The 21,658-nt window shown below is 44.4% G+C and overlaps 1 long non-coding RNA gene across 2 annotated transcripts in view; it reads right to left on the reverse strand.

The window, feature by feature from the left end:
- Positions 1-8,013: 8,013 nt before the first annotated feature.
- The window catches only part of LOC115931068 (uncharacterized), a 33,605-nt gene continuing 19,960 nt past the window's right edge, over positions 8,014-21,658 (reverse strand). The window contains exons 3-4 of one of the 2 annotated variants that reach the window (XR_008672328.2): positions 8,636-8,751; positions 8,014-8,057 (exon numbers count right to left, since the gene is read on the reverse strand). This is a non-coding gene — a long non-coding RNA (uncharacterized lncRNA). The remainder of the gene's footprint in view (positions 8,058-8,635; positions 8,752-21,658) is intronic. The other variant, XR_004067636.3, reaches the window with a different exon arrangement.

Raw genomic sequence — 21,658 nt, forward strand, 5'->3', positions numbered from 1 at the left:
CCTACTGTGAACTGCACATGCAAGGGATCTAGGATGCATGCTCTTTATGGGATTTTTTTTTTTTTTTTTGAGATGGAGTCTCACTTTGTCATCCAGGCTGGAGTGCAGTGGCGTGATCTCAGCTCACTGCAACCTCTGCCTCCCAGATTCAAGCGATTCTGCTGCCTCAGCCTCTCTAGTAGCTGGGATTACAGGTGTGCACCACCATGCTCAGCTAATTTTTGTGTTATTAGTAGAGACAGGGTTTCTCCATGTTGGCCAGGCTGGTCTCGAACTCCTGACCTCAGGTGATCCACCCACCTCGGCCTCCCAAAGTGCTGAGACTATAGGCATGAGTTACCACGCCCAGCCTTCTTAAGGGAATCTAACTAATGCCTGATGATCTGAGGTGGAATAGTTTCATCCCAAAATCATCCCCCCACCCCCAAATTGTCTTCTACAAAACCAGTCCCTGGTGCCAAAAAGGTTGGGGACCACTGCTTTAGAGCAAAAAGATCCCCTCAGTAACCACGTGTAGCATTTAGTGGTCATTTTTAAAAATCTCTTTCCATTTATGACAGTTTTTTAGTGTCTTTTTGAAGATTATTTGTGAGTTATTTTGTGACATATTCCTGAATGGGGTTATCTGATGTTTCTTCATAATTAGATTCAGATTATGCATCTCTGGCAGAAATATCACAGAAATAAAGCTGTGTTCTTCTCATTGCATCCTACCAGGTGGCATACAGTTTTCTTGGTCCCATTACTGAAGATATTAACTTCAATCAGTTGATTATCAGGGTAGTGTATGCCAGATTTCTTTACTGTAAAGTGACTCTTTTTATGCTTTTTTTTTTTTTGAGACAGAATCTCGTACTGTCACCCGGGCTGGAATGCAGTGGTGCGATCTCAGCTCACTGCAACCTCTGCCTCCCAGGTTCAAGCAATTCTCCTGCCTCAGCCTCTCGAGTAGCTGGGATTACAGGTGCCTGCCACCACACCCAGCTAATTGTTTTTGTATTTTTAGTAGAGATGGGGTTTCACCATGTTGGCCAGGCTGGTCTCAAACTCCTGACCTTGTGATCTGCCCTCCTCAGGGGATATTAAATGTCACCAAATCCCAAAGTGCTGGGATTACAGGCGTGACCCACTGTGCCTGGCCCTTTTTAAGTTTTTAATGAATACATACTTGGGACTGAGGTATTTTCTTTGTTTAAATTTTTTTTATTAAAAAAATTCTGACTACAAAGACCTAGAAAAGAAGGGTTAAGGCATTTTGAAAACTATGTAATTATCCTAGTCCTCATCAAACTTTCTATTTAATTATTTATATTATTGGTTTTTTGTTGTTGTTGTTTGCTTTTTTTTTTTTTTTGAGATGGAGTCTCGCTCTGTCGCCCAGGTTGGAGTGCAGTGGCGCAATCTCGGCTCACTGCAAGCTCTGCCTCCCGGATTCACACCATTCTCCTACCTCAGCCTCCAAAGTAGCTGGGACTACAGGTGCCTGCCACCATGCCTGGTTAATTTTTTTGTGTTTCGTTAGTGGAGATGGGGTTTCACCGTGTTAGCCAGGGTGGTCTCAATCTCCTGACCTCGTGATCCGCCCGCCTTGGCCTCCCAAAGTGGGGGATTACAGGCGTGAGCCACGGCACCCAGCTTTTTGTTTGTTTTTTGAGGCAGAGACTTGCTCTGTTGCCCAGCCTGGAGTGCAGTGACACGATCACTGCTCACTACAGCCTTGACCTCCCAAGCTCAAGTGATCCTCCCACCTCAGCCTCCCAAGTAGCTGGAACCCCAGGCGCTTGCCACTATGCCCGGCTAAATTTTTAAAAATTGTTTGTAGCTATGGGGGTCTTTGTATGTTGCACAGGCTGGTCTTGAACTCCTGGGCTCAAGTAATCCACCCACCTTTTCCTCCCAAAGTGCTGGGACTGCAGAGGTGAGCCACCAGGCCCAGCAGTTATTTATATTATTATGGACTCATGGATATCTATTTTATTCAATGAGTTATAATCCATTATTATCATGAGTTATTTTGATGCTCAAATCATTTCTATTTGCTGGTGGGAGCCCCTTCCAACTGGCTCCTGAATCCCTTTTACCTGTCCTATCGTCCTCTGATCGCTTTCTTGTTTTTGGCACAAAATTTGCTCCTGGTTCATCTCGTACTTTTCCTGTTCCAGCCCTGGAATCAACCATTGCTCAAAGGGATCCTGATTCCTTTTAGTGGAGACTAGTGTTTAGAAGCCAACATCAGGGCATGAGTGTGCTCATTGTTATTGAACTATTGCTGCTCCCAGGCTGAGCTAGAGAATATATGTATGTATACATTCAATAACATATACATGCAGACACACATTTATACATCTATTTATTTCTGCATTTGTTTGTGTATATTGAAAACTATGAGTACATTTCATGCCTCCAATTCCAATCTAACACCATAGAACTCATTCTAGTTTTCTTTCTATATTTGTAATCCTCTTTTCTGACAGTGAGCAAGCTGGCAATACAGGGCTCCTTGAGATGGAGGAGGCAGTGTTAAGAAAGGTCTCTCTGAGAAGGTGACATTTAAGCTGAGACTTGAAGAAGTGAAGGCATCAGCAAGGCAGATTCTGGGGGAAGAATGTTCTAGGGAGAACACGATAGTAATTGCAATGGCCCTGCAAGAAGCATGCTGGTGTGTTGGAGCAAAAGCAGGTGTCCTGTGGCTGAGCCAGTAGGCAAGTAATGTCAGCCAGGTAAGAGGGATGGTTCAAGTAGCACCCTATTGTAATGACTACAGTAGTGACCAAGATACGAAGCCATTGGCACATGTAGAATGCAGGAGAGATATTGCTTTATAAAGGATTGCTCTAACTGCAAATGTGGAAGCAGAGTCACCAGCCGGGAGACCTGCAGGAAACCAGGAAAGTGAGGAGGATGGTTGGGAAGGTGGTGAGAAATGCTCAGATTCGGGAATCATATTTTAGGGGAAGCTAACAAGATGTGGCATGTGGGGTTTGAGAGGTAGGTGGTGGCACATGGTGCTATGTAAGTGTTTGTTAAATAAATAAAATAGAAAAATTGTATGCAAAGCACTTAGCACAATGTGTGACATAGAATAAATGAATCATGACCACTGTCCATTGATGAATGAAGATGAAAACCTTCCCTGAGCCCCATTGACCCAATTCTGGCCCCATCTTGGCATCCTGAAATGTCACCTCTTGAGCATTGCTGCCCCTTTTCTACCAGAGCTCCCTCATATCCTGTTCCCACCCTTCCAAATGACTCAAAACTCCCACTTCCTCTGAGTCCTGTCCCTGCAGGGTGTGGGTTGGCATCTATCTGATAAGCTAATTCACAATAAGGTATGGACTTCTTGCAAGATGCTTACCCCTCCCAGAAGGATTCACACTTTTAAAAGGTGGCAACTTATTTACTTACCTCTGGGAATGTGGTGGAATCTCTGACAGTATGGCAGGGTGGTGAAGGAGGTCATTTTGTTTTGGGCAGGCCTCAAATGACACCATAGGGAGACCTGGGACCTCCTTGAGGGGGCCCAGCCCAGGGCCAGGCTGCATTCCTCTGTCTACTGCCTCACGTTACAAACCATGGCACTTACTGCTGCTATTTACTGCAAGAACTTGATCCTGATGTGGCCAAAAGAGCATCTTTCTAGATTATCTCCCCATGGTGGGCAGGGCTTGGTGTAGCGGCCATACCCCTTTGAGACCCCCCACCTGTGGGATGGCTCAGAAAGGCAGTCTTCACTCATTGATCAGACTTAATCCATGAATGGAAATTTATAACCTGATGCCACGGTGCTGGGTACCTCCGATTGTGTGCAAAATTGGTGTCTGTGCAAGATTGGTTTAAGAAGCAAGGCCACAAAACCACAATGAGATACCACTTCTAGCCCACTAGGATGGCTGTAATAAAAAAGATAGATAGTAACAAGTGTTAACAAGATGTGGAGAAATTAGAACCCTTATACATTCAGGGCTGGTGGGGATGCAAAATGGTGCAGCCACTTTGGAAAACAGCTTGATAGTTCCTAGAAAGATTAAACACAGTTACTGCATGAGCCAGAAACTTCATGCCTAGGTATATTATACTCAAGAGAAATTAAAACATAAGTCCCCTCCAAAACTTGTAATTAATGTTTATAGCAGGATTTTTCAAAATAGCCAAAGAGTGAAAACAACTCATATGCCCATCAACTAATTAATGGATACACAAAACCTGGTATATCTATCCTATAGACTATTACATGATAATAAAAAGGAATGAAGTACTGATCCATGCTATGACATGGATGAACCTTGAAAATGTGAAAGAAACCAGACACAAAAGGCCCACGTGTTGTATGGTTCCATTTATACAGAATGGACAGAATAGGCAAATCCATAGAGACGGAATGTGGATTATAGGTTGCTGGGGACTGGGCAGAAATGGGGACTGACTGTATTGGGTATAGAGTTTCTTTTTAGGGTGATGGATATGTTTTAAAACTGATTGCACAACTCTGTGAATATCCTTAAAAAACCCATTGAATTGTACACTTTGGTATGTGAATTATATCTCCATGAAAGTTATATATTCATAAAAATGAAAGCAAGTAAGAAGGGAAGAAGGAAGAAAGGAAGGCAGGGAGGGAGACAGAGGGGGAGAGAAGGATGAAGGAAGGAGGAAGAAAGGAAAGAATAAGAAGGAGGAAGGAGGGGCCAGTGTAGTTGCTCACGCCTGTAATCTCAGCACTTGGAGGCTGAGGTGGGCAGATCACTTGAGATCAGGAGTTCAAGACCAGCCTGGACAACATGGTGAAACCCCGTCTCTACTAAACATACAAAAATCAGCTGGGCGTTGAGGTATGCACCTGTAATCCCAGCTATTCGGGAGGCTGAGGCATGAGAATTGCTTGAACCCAGGAGGCTGAGGTTGCGGTGAGCTGAGATTGTGCCACTGCACTCCAGCCTGGGTGACAGAGCCAGAGTCCACCAAAAAAAAAAAAGAAAGAAAGAAAGAAAGAGGGAGGAGAGTGAGGGGAGGGAGGGAAGAAAGAAAGAGGAAGAAAAGAAAGGAAGGGAGAGGAGGAAGAAAGGAAGGGAGGAAATGAGGGAAGAGGGGAAGAAAGAAGGAAGGAAAAAAGGGAAGGTTCAAGAAAAGAAAGATAGGAAGGAAGGGAGTGAGGGAGGAAAGAAAAGGAGGAAGGGAAGGAGGGAAGGAGAGAAGGGAGGGAGGGAGGGATGGGAGGGAAGGAAAGGAAAGGTGGGAGGGAGGGAGAGAGAAATGAAAAGGAAGGAAGGAAGGAAAGAAAAAGGAAGGAAGGAAGGAAGGAAGGCCATATGGAAGAGGAAGCCAGGCCAGGTGCAGTAACTAATTGGAAATACCTGTCCCTGGGGACTGGTCTCACCTTCTTAGAGTGTGGGTAGAGGAGAGGAAGATGAGAGATGACAAGGAACCACAGAAATCTTGTCCACTTTCCCTTAGGGAAATACTGTGCAGAGTGTGCTTGGGGAACTATGGGATATTGAGAAAAATGATCCCAAACGTGGCAAATAAGGCAAGAAGAAGACTGTGCGTCACTTCAGTGCACGCTGGGCATTGCTTAACAGACCACTCCCGGATTGTTGCATAATCTGAGGGACGTGCCTTTGTTTGACTTCAACTTTACTATTGACTGGGGCCCAGATTCTATAAAGTTATGTGCTAATTTGTAGAATTTTGTTTGATAGAGATGCAAATGATTTTTGTCTAGTAGAAAAGAGAACCCCAAAGGTTACCGTTTTATTTGCCCTGTTGGCTATTAATCAGTTTTGTCTCTAACCTAACAAACTGATTTTAGTGTGTCTTTCTTGATGGGCTATATAACCCTTTTCCCTCTAATTCTCTTTTGCACTAATCTTTACCATACTGCTGGGTCCCCCATTAACAAGTTATATGTATCTTGGTGCATGCTCACTTGTATAACAGTTGCGTTTTTAATGTTCTTAAAGTTATACTTTGAAAGGGAACAGGAGTTATTTGCTGTATTTCAAAAATGATACCAATAATCATGCCTGTAATCCCAGCACTTTGGGAGGCCGAGGCAGGTGGATCACTTGAGGTCAGGAGTTCGAGACCAGCCTGGCCAACATGGTGAAACCTCGTCTCTACTAAAAATACAAAAATTGGCTGGGCATGGTGGCGGGCGCCTGTAATCCCAGCTACTTGGGAGGCTGAGGCAGGAGAATCACGTGAACCTGGGACGTGGACGTGGAGGTCACAGTGAGCCGAGATCACACCACTGCACTCCAGCCTGGATGACAGAGTGCGACTATGTCTCAAAAAAAAGATACCAATAAGTGATGGCCTTAATCACCATAGACACCAGAACTTAAGCTATAAGGTGGAGACACCTGGATGCACAAATGAGAAGGGATTGCAAAGTACTCTGGGAACTTAAAGCAGGGGGAGACATTACAATGTTAGGACCTGGAGAAGAAGGGTTTTCCTTAAAATTTTATACAAATGTGTGTGTGTGTATACATGGATGCTTACATTCTACACAGAAGAAGAGAGAGAAAAAAACTAAAAGGCTACAAAAATAATCACCTAGCCAGGTGCGGTGGCATGTGCCTATAGTCCCAGCTACTTGAGAGGCTGAGGTGGGAGAATTGCTTGAGGCCAGGAGTTTGAGGTTATAGTGTGCCATGATTGCACTTGTGAATAGCCACTGCCCTTCAACTTGGGCAACATGGAAAGACCCCATCTCTTAAAAAATAAGAATAACAGGGCCGGGAGCGGTGGTTCATGCCTGTAATCTCAGCACTTTGGGAGGCCGAGGAGGGCAGACGACCTGAGGTCAGGAGTTCAAGACCAGTCTGGCCAACATGGTGAAACCCTGTCTCTACTAAAAATACAAAACATTAGCTGCGTGTGGTGGCAGGCACCTGTAATCCTAGCTACTCGGGAGGCTGAGGCAGGAGAACTGCTTGAACCTGGGAGGTGGAGGTTGCAGTGAGCCAAGATTGTGCCATTGCACTCCAGCCTGGGTGACAAGAGTGAAACTCTGTCTAAAAAAAAAAAAAAAAAAAATAGAATAATGACCAAAATTATGTTATCAGTGGTTATCTCGAGGGGGTTTAAGGAAATTTTAAACTTTTCTTCCCTGAGCTTGTCTGTATCTTCCAATTTTCCACAATAAATATGTATTACATTTGAGTTTTTTGACATATTTTGAAAGAAAGCCAGCAAATAAATTTGACAGGAAACAAAACTCAAGAGTAAGTTAAGAGAAATGAAACCCTTATCTGAGCACACAGGGGAATAGAGTGCTGAGAAAGTATGTTCTCCCCAATTAATAAATAACTAGTTGTGACAGAAACGCAAGAAGTAAAAACTGGGTTTTTACTAACTGCGTTGTAGATTGCTAAGAGGTCTTCAGATCAGTTTATAGCAGTGGTTTTCAATAGGGGGTGATTTGTTTCCCTGGGGCACATTAAGCAATGAATGGAGACATTTTTTATTGTCACCTATGGGAAAGTGGTGGGTATCTAGTGGTGGAGGCCAAGATGTACTAAACATCCTGTAATGCACAGGACAGCTTCTGCAACAAAGAATTATCTGGTCCAAAATGTCAATGGTGCCACAATTGAGAAATCATGGTTTATAGGAAAAAAGCCAAAGGGAAAAAATCAGAATCTGAGTTGTCCACACTATAACTCTAATTATGTAAATACAGAGGCAAAGATATGGTTAAAACTATGTGCAACCCATTCCCACCCACCAAATCCTGCTCCTTGACAGCAGAGATGCCTGCCCTGCTGTCATCCCCACCCACTGGGGGATAAGGAATGATGAACGGGTACTTTTTTCTTTTTTCTCTCCTCTGGAATAGGACTTCTGTCCCTACCTTGGAACATTATGCAGCTTTCATAAAGAGTAAGATAAATCTATATATGCTGACATTGAAAGATGTCCAGAATATATTAAGTGAAAAAAAGCGAATCGTCCAATGATATGTACAGCACGATCCATTTTTGTAAAAGTAAACTGTACAAAGGGGTATGAATACTCACGTGTGTAGGGAAGCATCATTGCAGCAATCTACACTGGGGGAAAAATGGAAAACATGGCACTTTCACTTCATAGATTGAAGGCATTCATTTTTGTCTGCCCCCTCCCAAAGCCCAACCAAAATCAGAGTCAATGAACTAAAAAGGTATAAACTCATAAAAGAAACAAAATGAAGCAGAGACAGGAAAATAGCAGATGAGAATTTTGTTTTTGGTGGTTTTTTTTTTTGAGACGGAGTCTCTCTCTGTCGCCCAGGCTGGAGTGCAGTGGCATGATCTCGGCTGACTGCAAGCTCCGCCTCCCGGGTTCACGCCATTCTCCTGCCTCAGCCTCTCTGAGTAGCTGGGACTACAGGCGCCCACCACCATGCCTGGCTAATTTTTTGTATTTTTAGTAGAGATGGGGTTTCACCGTGTTAGCCAGGATGGTCTTGATCTCCTGACCTCATGATCCGCCCTCCTCGGCCTCCCAAAGTGCTGGGATTACAGGCGTGAGCCACTGCGCCCGGCCGCAGATGAGAGTTTTAAACACATTTTTGGAAGGTGGAAAGCAGGTGAGTTTGGTAGAGCTGAAAATGCCTGCAGAAGGAAATATCAACCAGCAGTCAGTGTACCTGTTAGCCTGTAGTCTTTGCATGGAGACGTGTCTTCCTTTCCTCTAGGTGCTTGACATCCATCTAGTGGGAAAGTGATATAATGTGCTGTTCCTCCCGCCCTTTACTGCTACCTGCTGGAACATTATCATAATAAGTGGACAAAGCAAAAATGTTTACAAGGTGAATGGCACCCCTAAGATACGGTTCCACTGTGTGCTGCCCAACCTGCACACCTGTACAAGGGGTCTCCCCACAAGAAACAGAAAGATCTATGGACTAAAACCCCAAATGCCAGAAATTTAGTCAGAATGATGTGTTGAAGGTTGTTATGATTTGAATGTGTCCCCCAAAGACCTTGTGTTGGAAACTTAATCCCCAGTGCAACAGTGTTGGCAGGTGGGGTCTAATCAGAAGTGATTAGGTTATGAGGACTCCCTGCTCTTATGGATGGATTAATGTTATTGTCACAGGGGTGGGTTCATTACTACAAAAGTGAGCTTGTTGTAAAATCCAGTTTGTCCCCCTCTTGCTCCCATACTGTCTTGCCTTTTCAGCTTCTGTCATGGATGATGGTGCCCAAAGGCCCTCACTAGATGCTTGCACCATGCTCTTGGACTTCCCAGCCTCCAGAACTGTGAGCCAAATACATTTATTTTCTTTATGAATTACCAAGTCTATAGTATTCTGCTATTGCAATACAAAATGGACTAAGACAGAGGTGGAATGGGCTTGAAAACAGAAGTAAAACTAGGAACCCCATATAACAGGTGGTGAGACCACTGTAGAGATTGTGTTTTCCAGAGATAGCAACTACAAATATCTCCCATTCCACATGCTATTCCACAGTGTGACTGTGACATTCCTCCTCTTGAGAGATATAGTCTAGGTCCCCTCCCCTTGAGTTGAGGCAGGCTCAATTCAGGTGACTCATTTATAACAATAGAATTCAGTGGAAGTGATGGTGCATAATTTCCAAGGCTGGAACTCTCATGCTAAAACTATAAATCTCTATGTGAACAGTTTGACTGCCCTGACACTGCCATACTGTGAGGAAGCTTAAAACAGCTCATATGGAGAAACCACATGGAAAAGACCTGAGACTTCAGAGAAAGAGAGATAGATGCTTTGCCAGCTGCATGCTAATCCAGTTTCAATCATTGTTTGGCTGCAACAGCATGAGAGATCCCAAACTAGAACCACCCAGCTGAGCCCTTCCCAAATTCTTCAGCCACAGAAAGTATGAGAGACAGTAAAATCAGTGTTTTTATTTTAATTAGTTTGGGGTGATTTTTTGCATAGCAGTTATAACTGGAATAACCACTTGGATCCCCTTTCAAATCTGGGGTGGCCGGGCAACTACCCTTTCCTGACCTTGCCAGAAATTTGTTCTACAGAAAAATGAGACTTAAGGACACTAGAGGCCGGGTGCAGTGGCTCATGCCTGTAAACCCAACACTTTGGGAAGCCAAGGCGGGTGGATCACTTGAGGTCAGGAGTTTGAGACCAGCCTGGTCAACATGGTGAAACCCCGTCTCTACTAAAAACACAAAAAATTAGCCAGGTGTGGTGGCAGGCGCCTGTAATCCCAGCTACTTATGAGGCTGAGGCAAGAGAATCACTTGAACCTGGGAGGTAGAGGTTGCAGTGAGCCGAGATGGTGCCATTGCACTCCAGCCTGAGCAACAAGAGCGAAATGTCATCCCAAAAAAATAAAAGACACTAGACATGGCGGAAGGGAGGGGGAGACACTATACTAAAAACGGGGATGATATGTGAAAGTCTGTGTGAACCCTAGCCCTTCCTTGGCTCTAAGGATGCTGCCAGCCAGGCATGTATCCTTCCTCAGCAGGACACTGGAGAATTATCACTAGAGAAGACTCAGAAAATTAGCCTAGATATTATGGGCCAAGCTAAGTTCTCCGCATAGAAGCAGGTGTGTGCCTTTTTAAAAAGCTAGCTCTCCTGTAATCCCAGCACTTTGGGAGGCCAAGGCAGGCGGATCACGAGGTCAGGAGATTGAGACCATCCTGGCTAACATGGTGAAACCCTGTCTCTACTAAAAAATACAAAAAATTAGCTGGGCGTGGTGGCAGGCACCTGTAGTCCCAGCTACTCGGGAGGCTGAGGCAGGAGAATGGCGTGAACCTGGGAGGTGGAGCTTGCAGTAAGCCGAGATTGCTCCACTCCACTCCAGCCTGGGTGACAGAGTGAGACTCTGTCTCAAAAAAAAAAGTTACATCTCACTATAATTCATATTCTTACAGAAATAATGAGCTATTGCATCCATAAGACAAGAATAAGATTTTACTTTTAAAAAGGAGGGGCGGCCATTCTTGCACTGCTGTAAAGAAATACCTGATATGGGTAATTTATAAAGAAAAGAGGTTTAACTGGCTCAGAGTTCTGCAGGTTATACTGGTAGCACAGGGGCTTCTGCCTCTGGGAAGGCCTTGGGAAGATTACAATCATGGTGGTAGGCGAAGGGAAAGCAGGGACATATTTCACGGCCAGAGCAAGGAGCAAGAGAGAGATGGGGGAGATGCCACACACTTTAAACAACCAGATATCATGATAACTCACTCACTATAAAGTACCAAGTGGGGAAATCAGCCCCCATGATCCAATCACTTCCCTCCAGGCCCCACCTTCAACACTGGGGATTACAATTCTGCATGAGATTTGGGTGGGGACACACATCCAAACCATATCAGGGTATCTTGGTTTGGGTTTTCCCAGCAGCAGACTCTGAGACAATGATTCCAGTATAAGTAAATTTTGGCAGGTATTCACAGAAAATACAAGTTGAGGATTGGGGAAGTGAGATAGGGAAGTGAGGGAAGCCAATACAAGGTGTGCTATCCAGCCAGTTAGCGTTGTAGACAGCTGGAGCTCGATATTACTAGGAAACTCCAAGAGATGGTGTAGAACTTGCTGCAGAAGCATCCCAATCAATGGGCAATAATCCACCAACTGCTTCTAAAGGAATTGATCTTACTTTCTTCCAGCTTGTCCTGTACTCAGGCTGAGGATGCTACTTGGAAGAAAACAGCCCTTGTGCAGACAGTCATAGATATTTACAGAAAATAGCCTTGGGCATCATGCAGGAGCTAATGCCAAGGATTTGTGGGTAGGGCACCAAAAATGTCTGCTGCAAGAAGCTACCAGAAGACAAGAAAGAGTTCTTGTAAATGGAAAATGTGAAAGTAGAAATAAAACATTCCATGGGAGTTTGAGGCAGGAAAAGTTAAAGAAATCCTTCAAAAGTAGGATAAGAAGAGAAATAGAAAGAGATAAAAATAGAAAAGAAAAATATCCAAGAGGTCCAAGATACAACTAATAGAAATTTCAGAAAAAGAAAATACGGGGTACAGAAAATTGTTATAAGACTAATTTGTAAAATTTTTTCTCACACCTGTAATCCCAGCACTTTGGGAGGCTAAAACAGGCAGATGGCTTGAGCCCAGGAGTTCAAGACCAGCCTGGGCAACATGGCAAAAACCCATCTTTACTAAAAATAATAAAAATTAGCCAGGGATGGTAGCACACATCTGTAGTCCCAGCTACTCAGGAGGCTGATATAGTAGGATCATCTGAGCCCAGGAGGTGGAGGTTTCAGTGAGCTGTGATTGTGCCACTGCACTCCAGCCTGGGTGACAGAGTGAGATGCTATCTAAAAAAAATTTTTCAAGAACATGACTTTCAGGTTGAAAGGAACTATCAAATGCCCAGAAAAATGAATAAAATAGAGTCACATAATCACAAAACTTCAGACTACACAAATTAAAGAGAACAGCCCAAGAACTTCTATAAAGACAATACAGGCTTTATACACAAGATCAGGAATGAGAATGGCATTGGACTTCTCCAAATACACAATGGGAGCCCAAATGTAATGGTTTCAAAAATTCTTAGCAAAAATAATTTCCAACTCTAGAATTCTAGAATTCCAAGCCGAAGTCTCAGTCCCTCAAGTTTGAGGGTAGCATAAAAACATTTTCAGACATACAAGGTCTCAAAAAATATACTCCCATGCACCCTTTCTCAGAAAGCTACTAGAGGATCTGCTCTACCAAAAAGAAGAGAGTATCAAGAAAGAGAAAGATAAGAGACCCAGGAAATACAGAAAGCAACACAGAAGAGAGAGAGTTGTGGGTGGACCACACAGACAGAATGAGCTTTCTGTAGTGGAGTAGGATGGCTCCAGAGCATCCTTGTGGGAAATGGAATTTCTAAATGATGTTGTGCTTGACAGTGTAGACAATAGCATCCAGAGGGGTTTTACACTTCTGTTGGAGAGTTTTAAAAGAATTTGTGATAGAAACATAGAAATCTAAGCAGGTGTAAAAAAATATTTCCTAGAGGAAATATTAAACAAAGAAAACAACGTAATCATACGTGGCTTAGCAACAGTGGTTCTTGCTCTTGGCTAAACATTGGAATCCCTTTGGGAGTGTCAAAACATCCTGATACCTGGACCCCACTCCCAGACAGCCTGGTTGACTAGATCTAGGGTGTGGGCTGGGCTCTGAGATTGTTTAAAACTCCCTGTGTGGTTCAATGTGCAGTTAAAGTACAGAACCACTGTTTGGCAGGAAAAAGTAGTTCTATGGTTACAATAATGTAAACAGGGGATACTGATTTAACTGGAAAACTATTATATGGGAATAATTGACAGACAAGTTGGTGGGATGGTGAGTGTAAAGCATTAAATCCACTTCCACCACAGTAGGAAGGCAGTCAATCATGTCTAAGGTTGAGAAATCAAGAAATCATATATTAGCATCTTATTTGTAAATATGGAGGTAAGTACCAGAAGAAACAGCTGAAAGTGGCAAGTCATTTTCTTTTCCCCCTTTTTTTTTTTTTTGAGATGGGGTCTGGCTCTGTCCCCCAGGCTGGAGTGCAGTGGCATGATCTGGGCTCACTGCAGCCTCCACTTTCTGAGTTCAAGCGATTCTCCTGCCTCAGCTTCTGGAATAGTTGGGACTACAGGTGCCTGACCCCACCCCTCCATGCCTGGCTAATTTTGTGTGTGTGTGTGTATTTTTAGTAGAGGTGGGGTTTCACCATGTTGCCCAGACTGGTCTGGAACTCCTGGCCTCAGGTGATCCGCCTGCCTTGGCCTTCCAAAGTGCTGGAATTACAGGCTTAAGCCACTGTGCCTGGCCTGAAAGTGGCAAGTCGTTTTCTTACCAGAGCAGGACTCGGAAGTGGATGTAATTGGGGGTTGATTACTGATTTTTTTCTATAAGCCTTGTATTATTTGACTTATTAATACCATGAACATGAATGAATTTGGTCAAAGTTGAAAAAAATTTTTATAAAAGATGTAAGAAAAATGGGAAACAACCTAAATATTTATCAATAAGAAAAGGATAAATAAATGTTGATATATTTATGTAAAAGAATACCATTGACATGCTTAGAGCAAGGTAGCTATGTATGTCCAACATTGAAGAGATCCTTAGACTCAGTGTGACTGCGACTGGCAAATAATAGGTGTGATATATGTCAGCATTTATATAAAACACATGTACACAAAATACAGCTTTCTATTTCCCATGGACATAGACATATGGACACATAAAAGCACATAGAGAAAGGTGGAGATAACCCACGGGCTGTGGCAAGAGTGGATTCAGGTGGTGGGTAAAGGTCAAAGCAGATTTTGCTCTGCTTCATTTTTTTTTCCTCAAAAAAGAAAGATTTCTGTATTAGTTGCAAAATTAAATGTTAATTTTAAACATTGAATATGCATTAGACAAAATCTGGAATGTTTCCACATTGAGCTATTAATAATGGTTTCTTTGGGTGCGTGGACCGGGATGGCGGGCAGGGAGGGGACATTTTCTCTTTTTACTCTGTGTTATTCAGTAATCATTGTTTTTGTTTTACAAAGGTGATCATTGGGAAGACTTTTGAATAGAGTGGGGTTCTGGGGTCCTGAGAGTTCTGGCCTGGTCCGTTTGTGTCTTCTGCTTCTGATTCCAGAGAACGGAGGAGGGCCAGGGCTGGCAAGGGCCGGCTTGGCAAGGGCAGGCCTCAGCTCTAGGGGGATCTGGTAGAACCAGCTGTGATGTCAGAAGGGCATGTTGATAGGATGACTCACTTTCCAGGAGGGTGGAGATGGCTCCTCTCCTCCCTTCACAGGAGCTGCCTGCGGAGCTGTCGCCTGCGGGGTGCCCTGTTTCAGCAATCCTAGAGGAGGAGTCCCTTCCAGATCAATAGAAACCAGGGACATTTCAATCCAGGCCCTTGCACAGAGTTCTCTTGCAGCCAGCCTGGGGAAGTTGTGCAAGGTTCATTGATTAGAGCAAAGGGTGAGAGGAAGGGATGGCGGAGAGTAGAGGAAGAGTCTCGGAAATGAGGCTGTGGGGGCCCTCGGGCCTAAGTGTGTTTTGGAGGGAGGGAAAGGTTTCAATGATCCCTTGAACTTCTTTAGGGATCCTATATTTTCCAGGAGCTCCTAATTCTAGCCATTTTTAAAATTTGCTCCCCAGGACTACTTGTGAAGTAGACGGAACTGGTGTAAATATCCTGATTTTCCATGAGGAGACTGAGGCCCAGACAAATTAGATCATTCATCAGATGCTCAAGTTAGTAGCTGAGTCTAGTGTCCTCTCGTCCTCTCAGCCCAACCCAGAGTCTCTGTTTGCTTTTTTTTTTTTTTTTTTTTTTGAGACAGAGTATCACTCTGCCGCTCAGGCTGGAGTGCAGTGGTGCAGTCTTGGCTCACTGCAATTTCCAGCTCCCAGATTCAAGCAATTCTCCTGCCCCAGCCTCCCACATAGCTGAAATTACAGGCATGCGCCACCACACCCAGCTAATTTTTGTATTTTCAGTAGAGACGGGGTTTTGCCATGTTGGCCAGGCTTGTCTCGAACTCCTGACCTCAAGTGATTCCCCACCTTGGCCTCCCAAAGTGCTGGGATTACAGGCATAAGCCACCGCACCCAGCCTCTCTTTGCCTTTTTATCAGCCACAGTGTCCCTCCTGAGGGAAACAGAGAGACACAACTTCCTCCAAGACAACAGCCTCCCTCCTTGAGATCCACAATTAACTCAGCAGCGAGTGCCAGACCGGCAGGGACAGAGACATGCTCAGCCCATGTTGGCCTCTCAGCCAGGCGCTGATCCTCCAAGTCACTCCTTCCCAGAGAATCCGCCCAACGTTGGCTGCAGGGTGGTACCGCGCCCAGTGCCTTCCGTACATGATCTCATTTCAATCTTGAAACAAGCCTGTAGTGTAGGTGATATTATTATTATCACCCACGGCGAGGCTGGCCATTTGGGCAGTTTGTAACCCTGTTTTTACATTTCTCCATTTTGCTTTTTTTTTTTTTTGAGACTGAGCTTTGCTCTTGTTGCCCAGGCTGGAGTGCAATGGTGCGATCTCAGGGCACTGCAATCTCTGCCTCCTGGGTTCAAGTGATTCTCCTGTCTCAGCCTCCCAAGTAGCTGGGATTACAGGTGTGCGCCACCAAGCCCAGCTAATTTTTGTTTTAGTAGAGACGGGGTTTCACCATGTTGGCCAGGCTGGTCTTGATCTCCTGACCTCAGATGATCCACCCGCCTCGGCCTCCCAAAGTGCTGAGATTACAGGCTGAACCACCGTGCCCGGCCCATTTTGCTTTTAATATCCAGGACTCAAACAACAACGACCAGGTCTTTCTTGATTTCTGTTTGGCTTGGTTTATTCAGCACCTGCTTATTGGGCACTTGGTCTGTGCTGCTCTCTCCTTGGCATGGGGATAACACAGGGGACAAAAGAGATGACATCCCTGCCTTCAAGGAGCTTTTGGCCTCCTGCAGGTTGGGGTGAGACAGAAAGACCGTGAAAGTGTGTTATCACTTTTGATCTTCATAACGTACCGGCGAGGAGTGGATGGGAGGTATAGGTGGTCTTCTCTAAGGTCATGCAGAAAGTGGCTGGCAGAGGACTAGAATCTTCCGTAGCCACAATGGAAACAAGAGGAATCACAAACAAGAAGGAAGGGGACACCTGAGAGTGTCACAAAGTCCTGAGGTTTTAACACACAGTGACCAGGGAACTCTAGATGCCAGCATCCTTCCCCGTGGCCATCATTTTATCTCATTCTGTTCACAACCATATGGGGGAAGCAGGCAATGCTTCTTCATTTAAGAGAGGCTCAGAAAAGCTTGCTCAGGTCACACAGCTAGTGGGAAATATAAGAGAGAGGGAGATAGAAGAGAGAGGGGACTCCAAACCTAGCTCCCTTCCTCGTTCCATCATTTGGTGAAGCTCAGAGGAAGGAGGATGAAACCAAGATTAAAAGGGACTCTGGGCCAGGCTGGGTGGCTCACGCCTGTAATCCCAGCACTTTGGGAGGCTGAGGTGGGGAGATCACTTGAGGCCAGGAGTTCGAGACCAGCCTGGCCAACATGGTGAAACCCCATCTCTACCAAAAATACAAAAAATTAGCCGATGTGGTGGCGCGTGCCTATAATTTCAGTTACTCAGGAGGCTGAGGCAGGAGAATCACTTGAATCTGGGAGGTGGAGGTTGCAGTGAGCTAAGATCATACCACTGCATTCCAGCCTGGATGGCAGAGTGCGACTCTGTCTCAAAACAAAACAAAACAAAACAAAACAAAAAAAACCCCAAAAAACAAACAAAAGAGGCTGGGCGCAGTGGCCATGCCCGTAATCCCAGCACTTTGGGAGGCCGAGGTGGGTGGATCATGAGGTGGGGAGTTCAAGACCAGCCTGGTCAACATGGTAAAACCCCGTATCTACTAAAGAGAAATACAGAAATCAGCTGGGTGTGGTGGCACAAGCCTGTAGTCCTAGCTACTTGGGAGGCTGAGGCAGGAGAATTGCTTGAACCTGGAAGGCAGAGGTTGCAGTGAGCCCAGATCACGCCACTGCACTCCAGCCTGGGCGACAGAGTAAGACTCTGTTTCAGAAAAAAAAAAAAGGACTCTGACTTTCCATACTGACCCACAACATGGTCTGAAGCTTGGAGGTTTACAAAGCACTTTGATGCTCTCTTTCCGGTAGCACTGTTCTGTCTCTTCTTTTTGTGGTCCGTTAAGGCAGACCTCACCTGTGTTCCAGAAGCGAGCATTTGTATTAGCAGGACATAGGTGGCACATTCAACTCTGTCACTGAGGAGAGTGTTATATAGGGTCTCTTTACTAAGGTGAAGGCAGGATCTAGGGAAACAAACAAGAGTTGGTGCACTGTCTTGGGTCTTGCAATAATAGCAGGAAGCCATCACCTCCCATATCTGAAGGGGCAAGGAGGGAGGGATTACTGGACCCATGAAGTATGGTGCTGTATGAAGAAAGCACCTTAGCAGGAGCTGCAACCTTCAGTGGACACACACAGCCAGCGCATGGAGACATGGGAGGGAAGTAGCTGGAAAATGCACACTCTGACCTTACTCTTCTTGCCCTCCAGTCTCCTTCTTGTGCCTCCCATTTGCTGAACCCAACCTAAACCCAGAAGGCAGGGGAGCTTGTTTTTGTCATCTCTAAGGGTCGCCCTCCCAAGGCACACAGCAGGGTGGAAAAGGTGGAGAGTGGCTATCGAGAGGCAAACAGAAGTGATCCAGCACGGAACATGACCTGGGATTGGTTCAGAGATGGCACGTGACCCAAGCAGACCAATAAGCATCAGTCCTGAGACAGTTGCAGACTGGGAAAAAGCCACTCTCTCCTTTTGGGGGTTGCACAGCTGGTGGGATATGAGCCCGTGGCCATCGAACATCTTGCTGCTGCACAAGAGCCTGCCTCAAGGTGAAGCCAACACAGAGGAAAACTGACTCCCAGAAGAGATGAAGAGAGTTGGTAACTTGGGGACATCATTAATTGTGTCCCTGGATCCAGCCATGCCTGAAGGTGGAGGAAGAGCCTATAGATCCTTGTTTTGTTTAACTTGACAGGCGTTGGAATTCTGTCATTTGCACCAGAAAGTGTCCTGACTGACACAGATGCCTGATGCACAGATGCATACAGGTGCTTGACTAACGTCAGGTCAGCATGGAGGTCTTGCAGGTCTGGGCCATGAGAGATACTTGTGAACAACAATCCCTGGGGGTAGTGGGGGTTCTCAGGGATCATTTTAAGCGATGAATCTAAGAATGGGTAGACGTCTCCAAAGGCCACAGCCTTTATGTGAAGTCATGACAACCACCAACATCATATCTACAGCTTTTACGTGCCAGTGGCTGCATTGAATAATGTCACCCTCTGCAAGATCCTCCAGAGGCACCACATCCCCATTTTACAGATGAGGAGGCTGATCCATAGAGATGTTAAGTCACTTGCCAGAGCCAAGATTTGAAATCAGATGTCTTGGCCCTTCTTAACCACCTTCCCCACCCCACTCCCTGCAAACTTCCCCAAGCAAAACAAAGTGAAATCCCAATACACCAGGTCAGACTTGGTGGCTCATGACCATAATCCCAGTGACTGAAAGGCTGAGGTGGAGGTTCCCTTGAGGCCAGGAGGCCAGGAAGTTCCCTTGAGACCAGGCTGGGCAACATAGCAAGACCCCATCTCTACAAAATAAAAATTAAAAAATTGGCTGGGAGTGGTGGCACGTGCCTATAGTTCCAGCTACTCAGGAGGCCACAGTGGAGGAATTGCTTGAGCCCAAGAGTCCGAGGTTGAAGTGAGCTATGATTCTGCCACTGCACTCCAGCTGGGGTGACACAGTGAGACCCTGTCTCAAAAAATAAATAAAATAAAATAAAATTCAAAATCCCAATATACCAGTATATAAAACAGATACCTTTTTAAAGCTGGCCTGGGTTTGGAAGTCAAAGTCAGGGTTCAGAGAACTCAAGCAGAGCTCCCTGAGGTTCACCGTGACACTGCGGAATTCCCTATACCTCCCCATTTGAGTATCACTAGGATAGGCCCATCATGGAGTGTGACGGGGAGGAAGAGAAGTTATTCGAACCCACATTCAAGAAGAACCTCAAACATAGGCTTTTGTTTTAACTATCTTATGGGGGAACACAATTATACTTGTATCACTTTTTGTGGGAGGTGGTTAAAAACCATTGGTTTTATAAAATGTAAGCACTTAAAATATACTGCAATGTGTATAATTCTTAATTTGGGCATTTCTCCTCTTCCTCCTTGTCCTCCTCGTTCTCCTCCTCCTTCTAGTCCTCCTCTTCCCCTTCCTCCTCCTCCTCCTCCTCCTCATGCTTCTTCCTTTTTTAAAAGTTGAGGTATAAATTCTCTACCAAAAAGAACCAGGAATGTTTGGAGAAATGGCTGATTCCAGATTTGGATGAGGGAAATATAGATGCACATCTAGCTTGCCAAAAGTAAGTGAGTACACAAAAAATGATGGGAACATGTCAAAAGGACACAGGACCCAGCTTGAAGGGGCTCCCATTGGCCCAATGTGGCACAATTTGAGCATCAAATGGAATAATGGTAGTAAGAGATTACAGTTTATAGCATAAAATTTTTTATCGATACTGATAAAAATAAGTGTAGAATCCTGACTATGAAATGTAAAAGAATGATGGAATTAGAAAAATCATCATTTGACAGCTGTCGTAGTGTATTTAAGCAAGCATCACCAATGAATGCTGAAACAGGTGGGTGAAAGTACAATGAGAAACAGGATATTTACATAGACTCAAAGTGTCTTCCCACAAGATGTTTATAAATTGCAAAGGAAAAACAGTAATTTTACAGTAGAGAAATCTGGCAGGCACCATCTAACCAAGTGATCAAAGTGAAAATCACCACATAGATATCAAATGCCTCCTGATGTACTGCACTGAGAATGATGCTTCACTTTGGTGGTATTCCTGCCCACAATGCAGAACCTGACTCAGATCACGAGGAAGCATCAGACAAGCCCAAATTGAGAAGCACTGTTCAAAAATAACTGGCCTTTACTCTTCAAAAATGTCAAGGTCACAAGACAAAGGCCAATGAACTGCTCCAGATCGAAGAATGCTAAAAAGACATGACCACGAAACAAAATCCTGGAACAGAAAAATCCATTCATTTATTGTACTCTAAAGGATATTAGTAGGACAACTGACAATTTTTTTTTTTTTTTGAGATGGAGTTTTGTCCTCTTGTTGCCCAGGCTGGAATGCAATGGCGCGATCCCAGCTCACTGCAACCTCCGCCTCCCAGGTGCAAGCGATTCTCCTGTCTCAGCCTCCCCATTAGATGAGTAGGTGGGATTACAGGCATGTGCCACCACATCCGGCTATTTTTTTTTTTTTTTAGTAGAGACATGGTTTCACCATGTTGGCTAGGCTGGTCTCAAACTCCTGACCTCAGGTGATCCACCTGCTTCGGCCTCCTAAAGTGTTGAGATTACAGGCGTGAGCCACCGCGCCCAGCTGACAAAATTTAAACAAGTTATCTTATTAGATAATGCTATTATATCAATGTTAATATTTTGGGTTTTTATAATCTTTTAAGAAAATGTCCTCATTTCTAGGAAATATACACCAAAGTATTTAGGAATAAAGACTCATTGGATTTGTAAGTTACTCTTCAATGTTTCAGAAAAAAACAGAGAGAGAAGCAGAGAAAGAATGATAAAACGAAGGTAGCGAAATGTTAACATTTGGGGAATTTGGAGAATCTGGGTAAAGGGTGTATGGCAATTCTTTATTCTATTTTGCACCTGAAACTATTTCAACATAAAAAGTTAAAAATAATGCAGTGTTTAAAATATATTTCATACGCTGGGATTATTAATATGATCCCCAAAGGGGCAATTTATGACTAGAGGCAAAGGTCTAGATTATCATAGGCAAATTCATCATATACATTATTTTATCAGATAAATTGAGCTAATTGTTAATTTGTTAAAGCTGAAGGTTATGACTTGTTTTCGGGTTATTACTAATTATAAACAAACAAGTATACAACTGAAAAAAATTGAAGTGTAATGTACATGTGGTAAAGGACAATTTTGTGTAATGTGTGTGCATGTATATATGTATGTACACACACACGCACACACATACTACTTGACTGATGCTCATTCATTATTTAATCCTCCCAGGAACCTGGTCAGGTGGGCA

This window comes from Gorilla gorilla, chromosome 18, assembly GCF_029281585.2.
Source record: "Gorilla gorilla gorilla isolate KB3781 chromosome 18, NHGRI_mGorGor1-v2.1_pri, whole genome shotgun sequence".
NCBI classification, from domain to species: Eukaryota; Metazoa; Chordata; class Mammalia; order Primates; family Hominidae; genus Gorilla; species Gorilla gorilla.